Source organism: Pseudorca crassidens, chromosome 4 (assembly GCF_039906515.1).
Source record: "Pseudorca crassidens isolate mPseCra1 chromosome 4, mPseCra1.hap1, whole genome shotgun sequence".
NCBI classification, from domain to species: Eukaryota; Metazoa; Chordata; class Mammalia; order Artiodactyla; family Delphinidae; genus Pseudorca; species Pseudorca crassidens.
The window spans coordinates 119320769-119341511 of NC_090299.1; the positions used below are offsets into that span (position 1 = coordinate 119320769).

At 40.5% G+C, this 20743-nt stretch overlaps 1 pseudogene; it reads right to left on the reverse strand.

Moving 5' to 3' along the window:
- Window positions 1–11742: 11742 nt before the first annotated feature.
- LOC137223034 (tripartite motif-containing protein 60-like) overlaps window positions 11743–20743 on the reverse strand; it is a 52979-nt pseudogene continuing 43978 nt past the window's right edge.

A 20743-nucleotide genomic window follows, 5' to 3' on the forward strand; every position in this document is an offset into this window, starting at 1 on the left:
AGCTGCTTCACAAAATCAATCATGAGACATAACTGAGTGTTCCTTCCAAAGCCCTTGTCAGGGCAGGGCTGGAGACAGACATGACAGGGGAAGATGTCGTGGAGACCCTCCCAGCACTGTTGGATGCAGGGGTGACAGGAGTTGTGCCCAGTCAGTGGTCACTGTGTCTCTCAGGTAATCCAGGCAGATGGGGCAGCTGGCCTCTGCTTGGAGCTGTGCCAGGGAAGATGCCAGGGCCATCGTGCAGGGAGGGTTTCTGTCTGAGGAGACTCCCTTCAGAGAAACCTGGCTCTCCAGGGGTGGGGACAAGTGAGAACCATCTGACCCTTCAGCCTTCTCTCTGCTTCTTCACGGCTGCCAGTAGGTTTGCCAGGATCTGCAGGGAGCTGTGGCCACTCAGGCCTATTTCTACCCCTTCCCTTCAACCCTACAGCAGCCGCCAGGAGGACTGAGAGCCCCAGTTAGTCTCTGCTTCCTTTGGCATTTCTGTCCCTTTTACTTAATGGGCTGAAAGCGAGCTTTCTAGGTGGTCGTCTTCTTCACAGAGAGCCACTGCTCCCAGTAGTGATGAAAATCAACAGCACAGGGACACAATCGGCAAAATCCAGGTGTGGGCAACTCTATGGCACAACTCACCAGCTCCTTCAAGAAAATGATAACAAAAGGGAAAAGAATGTATATTACAGAAATAAAGAGCATGTATATAATCAACAATATTTGACCAAGCTTTTTTTTGGATTCTAATACATAAACTTCCAAACAAAATCTAATTGTAATCAGTTGGGATTGTGGGTCTCTGATGATTTTTTTTTTTTTTTTTTTTAACGGTACGAACGGCTTTTATTGTTTGCAACGGGAAGTGGAAGAGGAGGGGATGCGACAGCTCCGGCTCCTGGGGCGGCTCCACAGACTCGGTCGCTGTCCTCGGAAAGCTCTGATGATGTTTTTATAGGTTACTGAATGTGATTTTATTAATGAAAAGAGATCCATTTACATATAAACCCTATGATATCTAGGTTTGCTTCCCTGTGATGAGGAGCAGGGATGGCTGGGGGCATCACTCACTGGATGTGTACGTGGGATGTTGTGGGCTGAATTGTGTGCCCCACGGTTCACAAGTTGAAGCTTAACTCCCAGTACATCAGAATGGGACCCTATATGGTGATAAAGTCTGTAATGTGCTGATTAAGGTAAAATGAGGCTGCTGGGGAGAGGCCCTTATGCAACATTGACAGGTGTCCTTAGAAGGGGAAGAGACATCAGGGATGGGCACCCACAGAGGAAAGGCCATGTGAGGTCACAGCCACGAGGAGGCCACCTGGGAGAGAGGCCTCAGGAGAAAGTGAACCTGCCAGGACTTTGATATTCAACTTCCAGTCTCCAGACCTGGGACAGAGTTTCTGTTGCTGAAGTCACCCTGATGTGTGGTGTTTTGTTGTGGCAACCCTTGGAAACTGATACATTATGTTTGTTCTACTATTTTTCTATTAATTTACAAGCTTAACATGTTCTATGTAAAAACACTTTTCACAAGGCTGACCAATGTTCTCAGTGTGCTCCTGCCCCAGCCAGGCCACGCCAGCTTCTCTCTTCCTTCTTTGAGCCACAGCTCTCCCTCTCCCTCCATCCTAAAGTGTCCACATCCCTTCAGTCTCTATCTCCAGGGGAAATTTAGAGATTACAGCAGACTCAAAAGGCGTACCAACCTGGGAATGTAAGTTGGAGTAGCCAATATGTAAAACAGCATGGAGTTTCCTCAGAAAAACTAAAAATGGAAGTGCCATATGATCCAGCAATGTCTCTCCTAGGCACATATTGAACAAAACTATAATTCAAAGTGACACATGTATCCCTATTTTCATAACAGCGCTATTCACAATCTCCAAAACATGGAAGAAACTGAAATGTCCATCAACAGAGGAATGGATAAAGAAGATGTAGCACATGTATACAGTGGAATACTACTCATCCATTAAAAAGAACAAAATAATGCCTTTTGCAGCAACATGGATGGAACTTGAGATTATCATGCTAAGTAAGTCAGAAAGAGAAAGACAAATGCCATATAATATCACTTACATGTATAATCTAAAATATGACACAAATTAACCTACCTACCTCTGAAACAGAAACAGACTCACAGACATACAGAACAGACTTGTGGTTCTAAAGGGGGAGGGAGGGGGTGGCAGAGGGACAGAGTGGGAGTTTGGGGTTAGCAGATGCAAACTATTATATATGGAATGGATAAACAACAAGGTCCTACTGTACAGCACAAGGAACTATATTCAATATCCTGTTATAAACCATAATGGAAAAGAATATGAAAAAGAATGTATATATATGTAATGTGAATTACTCTGCTATACAGCTGAAATTAACAAAGTATTGTAAATCAGCTCTACTTCAATTAAAAAAATATGACGTACCACCATTACAAGTAATTGATGTGAGTTGGCTGCAAGTTCAAACACATGAAAATAATACTATTATTTTGAGACAGGAAGACAAGAGCACAGCCATTCTAGAAAAAGACCTAGGAATGGCCTTGGGCAAAACAGGCACTGCAGGCTAAAGAACAAACTCCCTGGGGTCTGATTCCCAAAAGGAGGAAAAAAAAAAAGAAGAAGAAACAGGGCTTAAAAGATTGACCTTATCTCTATTATGCTAAAACAAATGTCACAGGTGAATACAGTATAAAAAGAAACTGTGTGTATATATGTCCTTATGATAGCCAGCAAATATTTATCTTCCATAAAGTAACCACATGGGTACATACATAAAACCTTAACTAAGGAGCCCATATATTGAGAAGAAAATGCAACAGCAGTGAGCAGGGTGCCTGACACACAGCAGGTCCATCCCACAGGAGCCTCTAGGACTTGCCCACACCTCCCACAGGTATGGACCAGGTGACAGGCAGATTCCAGGTCACACCCACACCTGGGGCTTCCTTCCCCCTACTGCATCTTCCTCTGAACCCATGGAATTTTCCACTCTGCTGGCCAGAGAGTCTGTTCCAAATGAATCCAATGAGAACCTCCTGCCCTCTAGCACCTCCCAGACCATCCTGACTTGGCCCTTCTCCATCAGAGTGTGGTCACCCAGTGTCCCCTGGGCAGCTATGTTGTCCCTGCTCAGGCCCACCTGAGATTCTGGCCCCAAGTCCATACTCACCTGCCCATGCTTCTCAGTCTTGGCTCTGTGCTGCGGGAGCTGATCTGTGTCCTCAAGGTCTTGGGGGCATCCTGGCTCCACCCACTGGGGCTCTGGGCTTCTTCCTCACAGAGCAGAAGGTCTTCCTCGATCCAGGTCTTGATCCAGGTCTGAAGGCACGACACAGCCCACCTTCTCTATTCACTGCTGGGGTCAGAATCGGGCCCCTTGGGCCTTAAAAGCCTGTAGGGAGACTCCTTTCCTTTATCCCATTAGACAGACTGCAGCTGCAATCAGCCTGGGAGATTACAGACTGCTGATGATACCTCTCATCTTCCTCTCTGATTGAATCTTCTGTCCAGGGTGTGGCAGACACTCCACGTTAATCCCCTCTCTCTAATTCTATCAGTGATCTAGTTTCTGGCTCCTTGGAATACTTTTTTTTTTTTTTCCCCAGAAGAAGGCCATAAGTTTATTTATTTTTTCTAGTTTTATTGAGATATATTTGACATATAATATCATATAACTTTAAGGTATACAACATAAGAATTTGATATACATATATATTGTGAAATGATCACCACAATAAGTTTAGTTAACATTTATCACCTCACATAGTTAGAATTTTTATTTTTACTTGTGATAAGAACTTTTAAGATCTACTCTTTTAGCAACTTTCAAATATACAATACAGGCCCACAGGCTGCCTTCCCTGGGCAGGGGCGCTGGACCCGGCTGGCTTGAGGGCACTGATCTGCAGTTCCCTTCCCACTGGCTGTCCTGCTTGGGTGCCAAGTTCCATACGGAATTTCATGGATTGGTAGTTCTGGAGGCTAGGAAATCTGACACCAAGGAACTGGAAGATTCAGTGTCTGAATCAAAGTACCAATAAAATGATGTCCCGTGAAAGCTGAAAGTCTCATGTGAATATGACGGACAGACAGTGCATCTTCATTCAGTGAGCAGTTCTGAGCACCTGCCACACCAGGTGTGTGCTGGTTGCTGGAATCCCTGGCTGTTTGGGATGAGGTTCCTGCCCACGAGAAGTTAAGAATCTGGAGGCAGGCGGAGTTAAGGTGGTGGAGTAAGATGATGTGAAGTTTGCGTCTCCCCACAAGTACAACAAAAATGCATCAGAGCAATTCTTGCAGAGCACGTAATGGGTGCCGGTAGGGGACCTAAGGCACCGAAGAGGACGGGACAAATCCCCGCATGACCAGGGTCTTTGTTCCAAGGCCAGGGGTCAGGCCTGAGCTCCTGTGGTGGGAACGCTGAGTCCAAGCTGCTGGGCTAACATAGAACTTCAGGCCCCAAGGAATATTAATTGATGTCAGATTTCCCAGAGGTCCTCTTCTCAGTGCCAAGACCTGGCTCCACCTAACTGCCTGCAAACTCCAGTGCTGGATGCCTCAGTCCAAGCAACCAGCAAGACAGGAACACAGCCCCACCCATCAGAAAAAAAAAAGAGACTATAGAAAAATATGGTACAGATGAAATAGCAAGGTAAACACCTACAAGTCCAAATAAATGAAGAGGAAATAGGCAACTTACCTGAAAAAGAATTCAGAGTAATGACAGTAAAGATGATCCAAAATCTCAGAAATGGAATGGAATCATGGATTGAGAAAATAAAAGAAATGTTTAACAAAGGCAAAGAACTAAAGAACAAACAGTGATGAACAACACAGTAGTTGAAATGAAAAATACACTAAAAGGAATCAATAGCAGATTAACTGAGACAGCATAATGATTAAGTGAGCCGGAAGATAGAATGGTGGAAATTACTGCCAAGGAGCAGAATAAAGAAAAAAGAATGAAAAGAAATGACAGTCTCAGAGACTTCTGGGACAACATTAAACATACCAACTTTCAAATTATAGGGGTCCCAGAAGAAGAAGAAAAAGATAAAGGGTCTGAGAAAATATTTGAAGAGATTACAGTCAAAAACTTCCCTAACACGAGAAAGGAAATAATCAAGTCCAGGAAGAACAGAGAGTCCCATACAGGATAAACCCAAGGAGAAACATGCCAAGACACATATTAATCAAACTAACAAAAACTAAATACAAAGAAAAAATATTAAAAGCAGCAAGGGAAAAGCAAAAAAGAACATATAAGGGAATCCCATAAGGTTATCAAATGATTTTTCAGCAGAAACTCTGCACGCCAGGAGGGAGTGGCAGGATATATTTAAAGTGATAAAAGGGAAAAAATTACAACCAAGATTACTCTACCCAGCAAGGATCTCATTCAGATTCGATGAGAAATCAAAAGCTTTACAGACGAGCAAAAACTAAGAGAATTCAGTACCACCAATCCAGATCTACAGCAAATGCTAGAGGAACTTCTCTAAAAGGGAAACACAAGAGGAGAAAAAGACCTATAAAAACAAACCCAAAACAATTAAGAAAAAGGTAATAGGAACACACATATTGATAATTACCTTAAATATAAATGGATTAAATGCTCCAACCAAAAGACACAGTATGGATACATTCTGGCTGAATAGATACAAAAAGAAGACCTGTATATATGTTGTCTACAAGAGACCCACTTCAGGCCTAGGGACACATACAGACTGAAAGTGAGGAGATGGAAAAAGATATTCCATGCAAATGGAAATCAAAAGAAAACTGGAGCAGCAATACTAATCTCAGACAAAATAGACTTTAAAATAAAGACTGTTACAAGAGACAAAGAAGGACACTACATACTGATCAAGGGATCAACAAAGAAGAAGATATAACAATTGTAAATACATATGCAGCCAGCATAGAAGCACCTCAATATATAAGGCAAATATTAACAGACACGAAAGGAAAACTTGACTGTAACACAATAATAGTGGGGGACTTTAGCACCCTGCTTACATCAATGGATATGTCATCCAGACAGAAACTCCGTAAGGAAACACAACCCTTAAATGACACAATAGACCCAACAGATTTAATTGATATTTACAGGACATTCCATCTGAAAGCACCATAATACACTTTTTTCTCAAGTGCACATGGAACATTCTCCAGGATAGATCACATCTTGGGTCACAAATCAAGCCTCAGTAAATTTAAGAAAATTGAAATCATATCAACCATCTTTTCTGACCACAATGCTATGATATTAGAAATCAACTACAGAAAAAAAAAAACCCCACAAACACGTAGAGGTTAAACAATATGCTACTAAATAACCAGGAGATCACTGAAGAAATCAAAGAGGAAATAAAAAAATACATAGAAACAAATCACAACAAAATCACCATGACCCAAAACCTGTGGGGTGCAGCAAAAGCAGTTCTAAGAGGGAAGCTTATATCAATACAATCCTACCTCAAGAAACAAGAAAAGTCCCCAATAAACAATGTAACATTACACCTAAAGCAACTAGAGAAAGAATAAACAAAACCCAAAAATAGAATGAAGGAAACTGTAAAAATCAGAGCAGAAATAAATTATATAGAAATGAAGAAAACAATAGCAAAGATCAATAAAACTAAAACCTGTTTCTTTGCAAAGAGAAAAAAAATGGATAAACCTTTAGCCAGACTCATCAAGAAAAAAAGGGGAGAGGATTCAAATCCATGAATTAGAAATGAAAAAGAAAAATTACAATGGACATTGCAGAACTACAAAGGATCATAAGAGACTACTACAAGCAACACTATGCCAAAAAAATAGACAACCTGGAAGAAATGGACAAATTCTTAGTAAGGTACAACCTTCCGAGACTGAGCCAGGATGAAACAGAAAATATAAACTGATGAATCACAAGTAATGAAATTGAAATTGTGATTAAAAATCTTCCAACAAACAAAAGTCCAGGACCAGATGGATTCACAGGCGAATTCTATTAAACATTTAAAGAGCTAACACCCTTCCTTCTCAAACTCTTCCAAAAAATTACAGAGAAAGCTTGGAAAAACTCCCAAGCTCATTCTACCAGGCCACCATCCACCTGATACCAAAACCAGACAAAGGTATTACAAAAAAAGGAAATTACAGACCAATATCACTGATGAATATAGATACAAAAATTCTCAACAAAATACAAGCAAACAGAATCTAACAACACATTAAAAGGATCATGCAACATGATCAAGTGAGATTTATCCCAAGGATGCAATGATTCTTCAATATATGCAAATCACTCAATGTAATACACCATATTAACAAACTGAAGAATAAAAACTATATGGTCATCTCAACAGATGCAGAAAAATGTTTGGACAAAATTCAACACCCATTTATGATAAAAACTCTCTAGAAAGTGGGCATAGAGGGAACCTACCTCAACATAATAAAGGCCATATATGACAAACACACAGCAAACATCATTCTCAATGGTGAAAAACTGAAAGCATTTCCTCTAAGATCAGGCACAAGACAAGGACGTTAACTCTCACCACTATTATTCAACATAGTTTTGGAAGTCCCCTCTATGGCAGTCAGAAAAGAAAAAAACAAAAGGAATCCAAATTGGAAAAGAAGAAGTAAAACTGTCACTGCTTGCCAGTGACATGATATTATACATAGAAAATCCTAAAGATGCCACCAGAAAACTACTAGAGCTCATCAATGAATTTGATAAAGTTGCAGGATACAAAATTAATGCACAGAAATCTCTTGCATTCCTATACACTAACAACAAAATATCAGAAAGAGAAATTAAGGAAACAATCACATTTACTATTACCACAAAAAGAATACCTAGGAATTAACCTACATAAAGGAGCAAAATTCCTGTACTCAGAATACTATAAGTTACAGATGAAAGAAATCAACGATGACACAAACAGTTGGAAAGATATACCATGTTCTTGGATTGGAAGAATGAATATTGTGAAAATGACTATACTACCCAAAGCAGATTCAACTGCATTTATGCAGTTGAATTCAGTGCAGTCCCTATCAAATTACTGTGGCATTTTTCACAGAACTAGAACAAAATACCTTAAAATTTGTATGGAGATACAAAAGACCTCGAATAGCCAAAGCCATCTTGAGAAAGAAAAACGGAGCTGGAGGAATCAAGCTTCCTGACTTCAGACTATACTACAAAGCTACAGTAATCAAGACAGCATGGTACTGGCACAAAAACAGAAATATAGATCAATGGAACAGGATAGAAAGCCCAGATATAAACCCACGCATCTATGGTCACCTAATCTATGACAAAGGAGACAATAATATATTGACACAATGGAGAAAAGACAGTCTCTTCAATATGTAGTGCTGGGAAAACTGGACAGCTACATGTAAAAGAATGAAATTAGAACACCCCCTAATGCCATACACAAAAAAATAAACTCAAAATGGATTAATGACCTAAATGTAAGCCTGGACACTGTAAAACTCTTACAGGAAAACATAGGCAGAACAATTCTTTGACATAAACCCCAGCAAGATCTTTTTTGACTCATATCCTAGAGTAATGAAAATAAAAACAAAAATAAACAAATGGGACCTCATTAAAATTAAAAGGTTTGTACAGCAAAGAAAACCATAAACAAGACAAAAATACAACCTTCAGAATGGGAGAAAATATTTGCAAAGGAAGCAACTGACAATGGATTAATCTCCAAAATATACAAACAGCTCATGCAGCTCAGTGTCAAAAAAACAAACGACTCAATCAAAAAATGGGTGGAAGACCTAAATAGATATTTCTCCAAAGAAGATATACAGATGGCCAACAAACACATGAAAAGATGCTCACCATCACTAATTATTAGAGAAATGTAAATCAAAGCTGCAATGAGGTATCACCTCACACCAGTCAGAATGGCCATCATGAAAAATATCAATAAATCTATAAACAATAAATGGATGTGGAGAAAAAAGAACCCTATTACACTGTTGGAGGGAATGTAAATTGATACAGTCTCTATGGAGAATAGTATGGAGGTTCCTTAAATAACTAAAAATATCACTACTGTATGACCCAGTAATCCCACTACTGGGCATATACCCTGAGAAAACCATATTTCTAAAAGACACATGCCCAGTGTTCACTGCAGCACTATTTAAAATAGCCAGGACATGGAAGCAACCTAAATGTCTGTTGATGGATGAATGGATAAAGATGTGGCATATATATACAATGGAATACTACTTAGCCATAAAAAGGAACAAAATTGTGCTATTTGCAGAGATGTGGATGGACATAGAGGTTGTCATACAGAGTGAAGTAAGTCAGAAAGAGAAAAACAAATATCATATATTATTGCATATAATTGGAATCTAAAAATGGCACAGATGAACTTATTTGCAAAGCAGAAATACAGACACAGATGTAGAGAACAAATGTATGGAAACCAAGGAGGGGAGTGGGTAGGTGGGATGAATTGGGAGATTGGGACTGACACATATACACTGCTATGTATAAAATAGGTAACTAATGAGAACCTGCTGTATAGCACAGGGAACTCTACTCAGTGCTCTGTGGTGACCTAAATGGGAAGAAAATCCAAAAAAGAGGAGATATATGTATACATATAGCTGATTCACTTTACTGTACAGCAGAAACTAACACAACATTGTAAAGCAACTATGCTCAAAAAAAAAAAAGAAGAATCTAGAGGCAGTGAAAGACAATTTCAAAAAAAAAAAAAACCACAATAGTGTTGACTATAGTCAGGCCACCACTTTATATTAAACTATATTGCCCAGGACTCATACAAGCTCTCCTTGACATTTGGTAGCAGCTGAATCATAGCTTAAAATAGTCTGAACTTAACCTCTGAGCTTTTATGGTAGGAAGAAATTCAGCATTGTCTGGAAGCTAAAGTGAATGCCCTGTAGATCATTTCCACATATGAATTTCCTTTGTTCAAAACAAATCCATATTCATTCCAATGATTTCCCCTTCATTCTTTTCAAACTCCCAAGCAGAAAAGATTGAAGTTTCCTCTCATAAATTACAGTTTTAACTCAGTAAATTTGCGTAAGCCTTGAATACCAAACTTCCTACAACTATTTGAAAAAGACACAGCATTTATGTATCACATTATCTATTCATAGAGTTTCAAATTATAAATTATCTGACTTTTGTAGAATATAACTATGAGAAAGGTTAGCTTCAATTTCCACAACAAAGATAGAGCCAGAGGGTTGTTCTAGTTAATGAGCCTGAGATCCGTGAATTATGGCCCAAGGAAGCACTAGGAGAGTTGAGGAATAGAATAGAATCCCAGAGGAGCCGAATTTAAAACAAAATAACCCTTTGGAGGAGTGTCTCAACATGAAGCCTTGTGTTAAGCACAAGATCCAAGCCATCAGCTCATGGTCACTCCATACCAAGCCTGATACCTGATATTCTGAATTGATGATGAATTCCTCTAAGGGAGTCCGGGGAGCCTCGCCTGGAGATTGGATGGACTCAGGGTGTTTAGTTCACGTGCCTGGCAGAGTGGAGACAGGTTTATAGTTCCCGTCCCATCTTCACTTTATTGCCCTTCACTCTGTTGCTTCTGTCCATCAGATGTTCTCATTCCTCTCCTCCTCGTGCCTTTCATTTCCCCCATCAAATGTAAATTAATGGGCTTATTGTCTTTATTCAATCAATTTTAATCTTCTGAAATAACATCTCTCCTTTTCTTCTAACCAGACCATACCCATCCTTCCTGGACCTTCCTGAATTCTCTCTCCTTCAAAAAGCCTTTTATGACTGTCATTCAGCCTTTTCTTCCCCTTTCCCTTTTTCTCTGAATATCTACTGTTCTTAAAATCAAAGCACAAAATTTCATACCTAACTGTTCTGAATTTTTTTAAATAAGGAATTTGTTGCATCTTTTTAATGAGCTATAAGTTTTCTTAAGACAGGGACCATGTCCTATACATTTTTCACTTGTTGAACAGGGTTCAGCTGGGCATAAAGCAGGTACTAAAAACCTATTGACTAATTATATTACTTTCCCTTTTCTTCCTGTCAGGATTGTGCTGTATTATTTGAGGTTTTTAGTACAGTTGCTTTTGGGAAAATTTCACTGTTACAGCATGGGTCTTTCCAAATGCATTAAAATAAAACACAGTGCAAATGAATTCTAGTAATATGACAAATGAATTCTAAGTTTTATCCATTTCACTTATGTGAAATCACAGATTTCTAAGTATTCATTTCACTTATGTGAAATCACACCATTTTCTAAAATAATGATTAATAATTATAAATATATTTCAAGGTACAGGTGATTTTCATGTCTATTTTATTTTTATTTATTTTGATTGTTGAATTATTTTTAAATTTTTTTAATGTTTTAACTTTTTATTTTATATTGGAGTAGAGTCAATTAACAGTGTGATACTTTCATGTGCAAAGCAAAGCGACTCAGCCATACATATATATATATCCATACTCGCCCAAACTCCCCTCCCATCCAGGCTTCCACATAACATTGAACGGAGTTCCCTGTGCTATACAGTAGGTCCTTGTTGGTTACCCATTTTAAATATAGCGGTTCCTTGGAATACATTGGAAAGTCCTCATTTTTTTTTCCTAAAGTGAAATTGCTGAATATTCTTGGCCTGTCCCTTCAGAGGTTATTTGAATTCTGTCTGCCCCTTAAAGGAGGTGTTTCCCAAATGTATCCTAATCTCCGTTTCTGGATTTCCAAAGCCCTTCTGCAGTTCTCAACCTCTCAGGCAGCAGACAAGCTCTCTCCTTGAGCTGCAGCTGCACCTCTCCTTCAGGAGGTGGGGGCTTTGTGGGAGTGTTGTAGCAGGTGGGCGAGGGGCTGTCTTGGGGCAGCACCAGGACAGGTTTAGGGACAGGCTTCCCTGGATGGAATGAAATAGAAGTTTGCCTTGAGGAGGCCTTGAATGTACTTTAAATACATTTCCCTGGAGCTCCTTATGTTTTGTAAGTTCCGAAGTAATCCTGAATCTCCATTTCCAGATTTGATCTTTCTCACATCTTTATATTCATAGAGGACTAAGGATCTTTGTATTAATATATAATGAATGCCTGCATGATGTCCCATTCATTGATGGCTCAATCATTCCTATGTTAATCCATCAAACCTGTCCTAAGTACTCCCTGTCCCTGGATGCTGATTAGCAGCCTGGGACACTAGGACCCCAGCACACTCCCCACAGGCAGGCACTTATGGTGCCCACAGAGGGAGATGAGTCTCAGATGAAGGTGCTCCTCTTCTCTCCCTGAGGACAGCCATCTACTCCCAGGACAGCATAAAGATTTTCTTAAACAGGAGCACATATACCTGCACTCCAGAAACATCTTCCTTAAAATGTTGAAGGGTAAAATGATGGGATGTGCATTACAGAAAAGCCTTCCCGGGTAGAATGGTCACATGGGGGCCTCCTTTCCTCTGTTTCCCTTTCTAGAGGAATCCTGCTTAATGGCTTTTTGATGAACCTTCCCAAGTAGCCTACATATAAACCCCAATGTTTATATGATGTATACTTTATGTGTATAGAACATTCCCCTGGGTATATTTGCAATGAGGGCAATCTATCTCATTTTAACTGCTTATTTTCCACTTATTTTTGTCCTATATCAGCACATGTACTTCATTGTTTTAAAATGTGTTGTCAAGGACAACTCAGGAAATAGTTTAAATAAGCACTTTTATGAAGCACCTACAAGCTATCCACTCCTCAAAAATAATGTTTCCAGTGATGATTTGCCTCTCTAGTTTGGTCCCTGAACATAGATAAACAAAATAAAATGTAAAATCATATTTGATTATTAAAATAGTGTTTTTGTGAATTTTATTCGGGATTTCATTGAGGCAGCAATCTAAATTGGAGAGACATGAAACTTTTAGTTTGAGTCATCCAATCCATGGAGGTGTGGTATATCTTACATTTATAAAGGTCTTCCTTAATCTCTTTCATTAAATGTTTATGATTTTGTTCATACAACTTTTGCATTTCATGTTTAGATTCATTCAAACGTATTTTACATGTTGATGCAATTGTAAAAGATTCACTTTAAACACTATGTTTTTGTTTCTCACATGTGGATATACTTAAAATATGTATTAATACTTTATACAATAATCTTGCTAAAATCCCCTTAAGGCTATATAATTTCTCTTCAGGTTCTTCGAGTTTCGTAACAGACAGTTTTATCTTTTGCAAATAATGACAGTTTTCTTTCTTTCAGTGTTTAAGACTTTTTCAGCATCTCCTTACTGAGCTGGTAGACCCTCTGGTGGGGACTTTACACTTGAGCACCAAGGCTTTGGCACCTTAACCTACTGATCAATCATAGCATCACTAAACGGGAGCAACTACACATTATGTGTACAATTATTTGATGTTTTTTTGAGCTACTCTGCATCACCTATAAATCATCTAACCACAAAACATTGAATCTGAATTGGATGAGCATTTGTAGCATCCTTTCACTTTATGGTAAATGTAGGGAGTAGAGGAGGAATATGTTAATGACCTTAAAAGAAACAACACTTGAATGTGGGAAATTGTACAGGTCAATGAGTCAATGCTGGCATTAAAAAAAAAAAAAAGAATAGTGTTGAAAATGAAAAAAAAAATCCTAAATGTGAAACATGAAACTTCTTTGGATCCACATTTGAATAAACCAACATAACAAAAGACATTTATGAGGCAGTTGGGGAATTTTGACTATAAAGTATTAAATGATATCACGGAGTTGTGGCTTGTTTTCTAGGTATTATAAAGGTTTTAGTAAAAAATGTCCACATTTTTAGTGAGGTATGATGTATACAAGTATGAAAGCAACCATAAAGGGAAGAAAAAAGATGAATCAACAAAATTTTGATAAATGTTGAATGTGGGTTGATGGTAATATTTTTTAATGCAATTGTGTCTGCTTCTCTGTATCTTTGAAAGTTTTCATAATAATTAATTTTGAAGTATACTGAAAGGTACAAACTAACTTGAGCCACATGAAGAATGAAAATGAAGAATGATTCTGGGGTACCTCAAAATTATCTGTAACACTAATTTTTTTCTTAATATAAAATATTGAATCAAATATGACAAAATATAGCAGGCATTAGTAATACATGAATTAGTTATGCATGAATTTGGCAAGAAATTGTTTATGAAGGAAAAATCAGTAATACATATCCTATCTTTAAGATTTTGACATTTTGTTCATCATGGATTTCTTGCATTAATTTTGAATTTTTTTTTTTTGCTGTACGCGGGCCTCTCACTGTTGTGGCCTCTCCCGTTGCGGAGCACAGGCTCCGGACGCGCAGGCCCAGCGGCCATGGCTCACGGGACCAGCCGCTCCACGGCATACGGGATCCTCCCGGACCGGGGCACGAACCTGTGTCCCCTGTATCGGCAGGCGGACTCTCAACCACTGCGCCACCAGGGAAGCCCTAGTTTTAACTTTTAAAAATACTTAAAGTAGTATTGGTCTTGATCCCTGTGTGTTTTGGCACCCCTTAAATTGTGCACCTGAGATGAGTCCCATGTTTTCCTCCCCGTAGACCCAGTCCTGCCACTCAGCACATGGAGCTGAGCTGGAGTCGTGGCTTGAGAGCAGCGATTCTGGACACATGAGAATCTTGTTTTTCATAACTATGAGCCCACCTCCCCCAGTGCACCCCCTACACTGAGGGAACCTGGCTCTTCCTTCTCTCCCCACAAGATCTATCTCTCCTCTGTCCCTGTCAACACTCTCAAGCCAAAGGGACGGGAACCACTTTTATTTAGCACCTGGGCTCACTACTCTCAGCAAGGGAGGACACACCATGGGGAACCCTCTAGCATTTCAGGGAGGGAGTGTTATTTTGGTGGTGTTGTGTTATGGGGTTTAGGAAAAGGCTAAGGAAGAAGGACATTGCTCTGATAGGATATTGCCAGTAGGGGATTCATTCTGTGACAGGGTATCTTCATAAACCTCATGCAGAAGGAGGGAAGACTAGACTGAGGCTGAAGATGTGATGGGCAAATAGCCGTCACTCCTATTAGCGAAGAGAGGTGGGTCCTGTCCTGGATGTTGGGTCTTTTTTGTGGTTTGAACAATGTTCATGTTTTGTCTGTGTCCAGACCTGCTTCAAGAGTAGTCTTGTGTTTGTCTTGTTGATCAAAGTCACAGAGTGGCCCTGTCGGATGATGTTGCTGTTCTGTGAAGTTGTTTACGCTCATCAGGAGAACAGCAAGACCTAGGTGAGGGTGCCAGGCCAGCTCCCATTCATGGGGGGCAGGGGTGGGCATTTCTCTCTCCAGCCTCCCCAGTTCTGAGGTTCACTGGGCAGGGATGAGAAATGAATGTGCTCTGTTGCATAGCAGTCTGTGGGACCAGAACACAGGTGGAGAGACGCTGGTGGAAAGTGAGAGGGAGTCAAGGGCAGAACCCCAGGGACCACAGCCACAGAGCAGCCAGGAAGAGGAAAACAAAGCAGATACAGCTATTGAAAGAGCACCTGCGACTGGTTGACGAAGTCCAGTTCCTGAGCCCTCAGGTCATGAAAGTATCAATGGTGTTGGAAACAGAATCACCATGAGGAACCGTCTGAGTAGAAAGGCAGGACTGAAACCTTGAGGAGCGAGTGAAAGTTTGAATGTAGGGAGTTGGATTTAATGACTGTAACTCAGGCATTTATTCCAGATGAGGCCATCAAAGTTGAACACTTGACTGTTTACATCAGTTCTTTCAGGCTGGGGAGCTCCAACTAAGGTCTGCCCCTCACTAGTGTGGAAATATCGATTGTGCCCCCAAAATGTCCAAGGGAATGAACTGCTGGGAGGGCTTTAGAGCCAAACTAAGTGAGGGAACTTATCCTGAAGAATGAAGAAAAAATGTATTTATAATTATGTGAACACTGGTAAGCAATGACTCACCTACTATGTTCAATATCGATAGAATAAAATTTATATTTTAAGGCAGGAAAAGAAAATTTAAACCTAAAATTCACTCTCTCTGTCCCTTTGGGCCTTCTCCCTCTCTCCCTAATGTGCAGGGTGCCTCTGCATCACACATAACCCACAGCTCCTAAAAGATGGGAGAACCTGCTTGAACATAAATATCAATATTTTCCCCTTTCTTTGATGCTAGCAATGTGATTTATTAAAAGAATAGCCTTCTTTCCCAGCTCCGTAGGGAGTCATGGACCTTGCTGCTCACTTTGTACGTGCTTACCTTGGTGAACTTTATGTAACATATCCATATGTTATTTTGATGGACGATCCTGTGTCTCAAACACGTACATGACTATGCCTTCAACTTCTAACAGGTGGAACTTAGGTTATATTCCTCAGTTTGGCTTGAATGAAATTCCCTTCTTTTTTTTTTTTTTGGCGGTACATGGGCCTCTCACTGCTGCGGCCTTTCCCATTGTGGAGCACAGGCTCTGGGCCCAGCCGCTCTGTGGCATGTGGGATCTTCCCAGACCGGGGCACGAACCCGTGTCCCCTGCATTGGCAGGCAGACTCTCAACCACTGCGCCACCAGGGAAGCCCCTGAAATTCCCTTCTTAATGTCATTGTTAATTGAATTTTTGTGGACAACACGTACTATTGATTTGTTTCTTTGGTAAAAATCTAGTAGCTGGAAGAAGTGACAGATGAGGTACCTAGAGAATCCAGAAACCTATATGTGGCCCCTTTGCAGCGCCCTCTAGTGGGTCTGAATGTGTGGTTCCCAGACCAACATCATGTGCGTCACCTGGGAGCTGGTTAGAAATGCAGCTTCCAGGTTCCCACCTGGGATCTACTGAGTCAGAACCTGCAGGGGTGGCTCAGCAGTCTGTGTACAGGCCTTTCTCCTTTCATCACGCTATGACCTATTTACAAATGGAGGGGTGGTGGCAACCCTGCATGGAGCAAGGCTATTGGTGCCATTTTTCCAGCAGCATTTGCTCACTTCCTGTATCTGTGCCACATTTTGGTAACTGTCACAATATGTCAGAGTTTTTCATCACTATTAAATTTGAACTGTGATCAGTGATCTTTGAAGTTACTACTACAACCTGCTGAAGGCGCAGATGAGGGTTAGCATTTTTTTTAGCAATAAAGTCTTTTAATTAAGGCATTACATTGTTTTTTAGACAAAATGCTATTGCACACATAATAGATGACAGTATAGTGTAAACATACCTTTGATACACACTTGGAAACCAAAACACTCACATGACTCACTATTTTGTCATAGTTGTTTTCTTTTTTTTTTTCTTGAGGTAGCCTGTAACCAGGCCCACAATATCTCTGATCTATGCCTGTGTCAGTAAACTCTCCCAGTGATTCTGACACATGTTGAAATTTAAAACTGATCTAGAAACACTTTCTATGTGCTCCCCCTCACTGGGGAGGCCACAGTTACCAGCTGTGTCCTGAAGGCTCTTCAATCTCTAGCTTTAGCTCAGGTGGATCTACCTGAAAGCCTTGTGTCCAGATGCCATTTGGCCACTTCTAGATGCCTCTTCCCAGACTGCCAACACTTCACTCTCTTACATTGAATCCATCCCCTGCACTCAGCCTGTTACTCACAGGAATGCCTATTTCAGTAAATAATATCTCCACACCCAATGGCCCACACCACTTTTCCTCAACTCCATTTCTCTCTCCCAAACCAGGGCAGCAGCAGCTCTCACCTGGGCCACTGCTCTATTCTCCTAAGTGGCCCATTCACTGGGTCATCTGCCATCCCTGTCATCATTCTGTTCTCTGGCATTCACTTTTCCAAAAAAAATTGATCTCATTACACCTCTGCTTAAAAAACTCATCTCTTTTACTGTTATTAGGGTATGATCCTGCCCCTAGATTAGGGTTTGTGGGGGGAGATTGCTGGCAATGCCTTTTGTTTTTACAGATGAGATCTTGTTTCAGACCTGCATTCCCTTTGTGATAAGACACTAAAGAATTTTGCAAATTTCCTGATATGTGTGAGACTTCTATTGACAAATTCATTTAAAAAGCACATGCCAGCATCAGACCCAGTCACCCCTCCATCCCGATGACAAGGAGTTTGTATTTTCCTGAACCCCTAGATCATGAGAGAGCCCTTTCTCTCACCAGAGCCGGAAACCACTGCAGTTACTACAGTAAGGCAAACAGGTGTTCAGACTCCTGGCCTGAGCACAGCTGTGTGAACATGGGGCTGGCACACAGTAGGGGCACAGCTGGTAAGTGGCTGAGCCAGTGTCAGATCCACTCTCACAGGAACCACACTCTTCAGATCTGAGACTCACAGTAGAGGCTAATGGGTATGTGCTTCAGGTGCAATTATAATCGTCCTCACTACAAGAGTCACTGACATAGCTCTTTCTGTCTTCTCACTGCTTGCTTGAGTCTCAAGTACCCGAGGAGTTAGGTTCTGCCACCAACTCACTTCACAGAGAATGAAATTGAGGCACAGGGGTGTGAGCTAACCCGTGCTCCCAAGCTTACAGCTGATAAATGGCAGAGCCCGGACTCAAACGCAGAGTCTTGTTCCAGAGTCCACTCCACACTGACCACACCTAGGGTCACTGGGACATGGCAGAGGGCAGGGGACATTGTGCAGCTTGGAGGTGGGGCTGGAAGGAAGGCTACTTGAGACCCCACCATGACGCACGTCTGTGGTCACACAACTAGTCAGTGAGTGACCAGGGGTCTGAACTCAGTTTCCTCTTACTGCATATCTCTGTTATCACCGTTTCCCTTGGCTGGGGGTCACCAAAATGCTTGTTGCAAATGCAGATTCCCTGGCTCACCTATGGAGACAGAACAGAAGCAGTTTCTTTTTTTAAGTAAACATTTATGGATGTAGACCATACATACATAAAGACATGCACCCATCATTTTACATATCCTGAGAATGATTGCAAAGTGAACATAGTCCCATAAGCCACCAAGCCCACAAATAGAACAGTACCTGCTCCCTTTCCCCTCCTGGCCACTCTCCATCACTGCCTCCACGCTCCTCCCCAAAGATAACCGCCACCTGCTGCTAAAAGATTCGCTGGTTTGGCCTGGTTTTGATCTTCATATAAGGGGAGGCATACACTATTCTATTTTAATTCTGGGTTCTTCATGTCAATATGATGGATCGAGAATTCATCCTTATTTTTCTGTTTTTCATTCCTTTTTCTTGGTGAATAGTATTCCATCGTATGCCTGTACTACTGTTCATTAGTCCATTCTGTTGTTGAAATCTCTTGGGTTGTTTCCAGATTTCCCCTTGGGAATTGTGCTCCTATGAGCATCCTTGCATACATGACCACATTCTGAAAGATAGATAACAAGAGTGGAATTTCTGAGCCATAGGGGAGCATATATGCATACTCAGCTTTAGTATCAAGAGCCAAACAGGTTTCCAAAGGGGTCTGGACTATTTCCATGCTGATTTTCCTTTATATAGCTGTCATCACCTGACACATTATGTTTGTATTGAGCCAGATGTTAGAAATATGTTAAAACGTTTTTCTCATGTGCATATATGCAGGAGATTTATGTTTTTGTTTTCCATCTTTGATACTCTAGGAGAGCAGAGACTTGGTTTTGTTCACTGAAGTTTTCCCAATGCTAGGAACACTTAGCTGCTATTTGGTGCTCATGTTAGGATGTTTAAATACACTAGTAATGATGTGGTGAGTGTACAGTATATATAGTACAAAAAGTTCTAAACGATTAACAGAGATTATTTGGGGGCATGGGTGGACTTCCTTTTCTGCCCTTTACATTTTATAAACAATATATATTACTCTTTTTTAAAAAATTGTATTTCTTGCTAGAGAAGTAATTTTATGACAGTGAAGGACACATTTCTAATGTTAAATGGACAGATTTAAGGAACTATTTGTAAAATATACTACCATTTATGCTAAATCATCTGTCACATAAAAATATAAATATGTGGATATATAAATTTTCTGGAAACACACAGTTGAGAATATAAATCCTGATTTATCTAAGGGGAGGATGATGCCTGATTATTCCCCCTGTTAGTGTTTTTTATGTGTTTTAGCATAGTTCTTCTCCTGACATTACATAAAATGATACTAGAAAAAATATTACTCAAAAGATTGAAAATCATGCCAATCAAAAATGAAGTACTTCATGGATAGTATGTACCTTACATGTATTCTCATTTAAAATATTTACTGAATTTCTGGTTATTAGGCTAGAGTTACTCTAAGTGTAAAGTACTGTTTCTGTCCCCAGCTTACAAATGGGGAAATGGCTTTCAAGGGATACAGGATAACCTGCCCTTTTCTCAGAGATGTAATGCAGCTAAGCCTGATGGGAGTCATGTAATCTGCATATGAATGATCATAATAAATGTTCTCTGCCAACCAATAAACCTCAACCCAGTGCTCAGCACTTCTTTGCTGTTCCCTCATCAGTAACTTTTGTTTTACTTAATATTCCCCGAGATCCCCACCACCTTCTGCAACTTTTGCTCAGGGAGGTGTAACTTTGCAGCCTCCCTCACACTTGGCTACCCAACCATGGCTCCTCCCCAGACTCCACTGGGACCTCTCCATTGATCCCCCTCTGCAGTCAGAGTGATAACTCTGGTTAGATCTCAACCAGAAATCTGTCCTGTTACCCTCCTCCTACCATGCATCAATTCTCCAGGGAGTCTTTCCTCGATTTCCTGGCAAAGGTAGTGTCTTTAGGATGCCAGGGTATACTCCCTGCCAGCA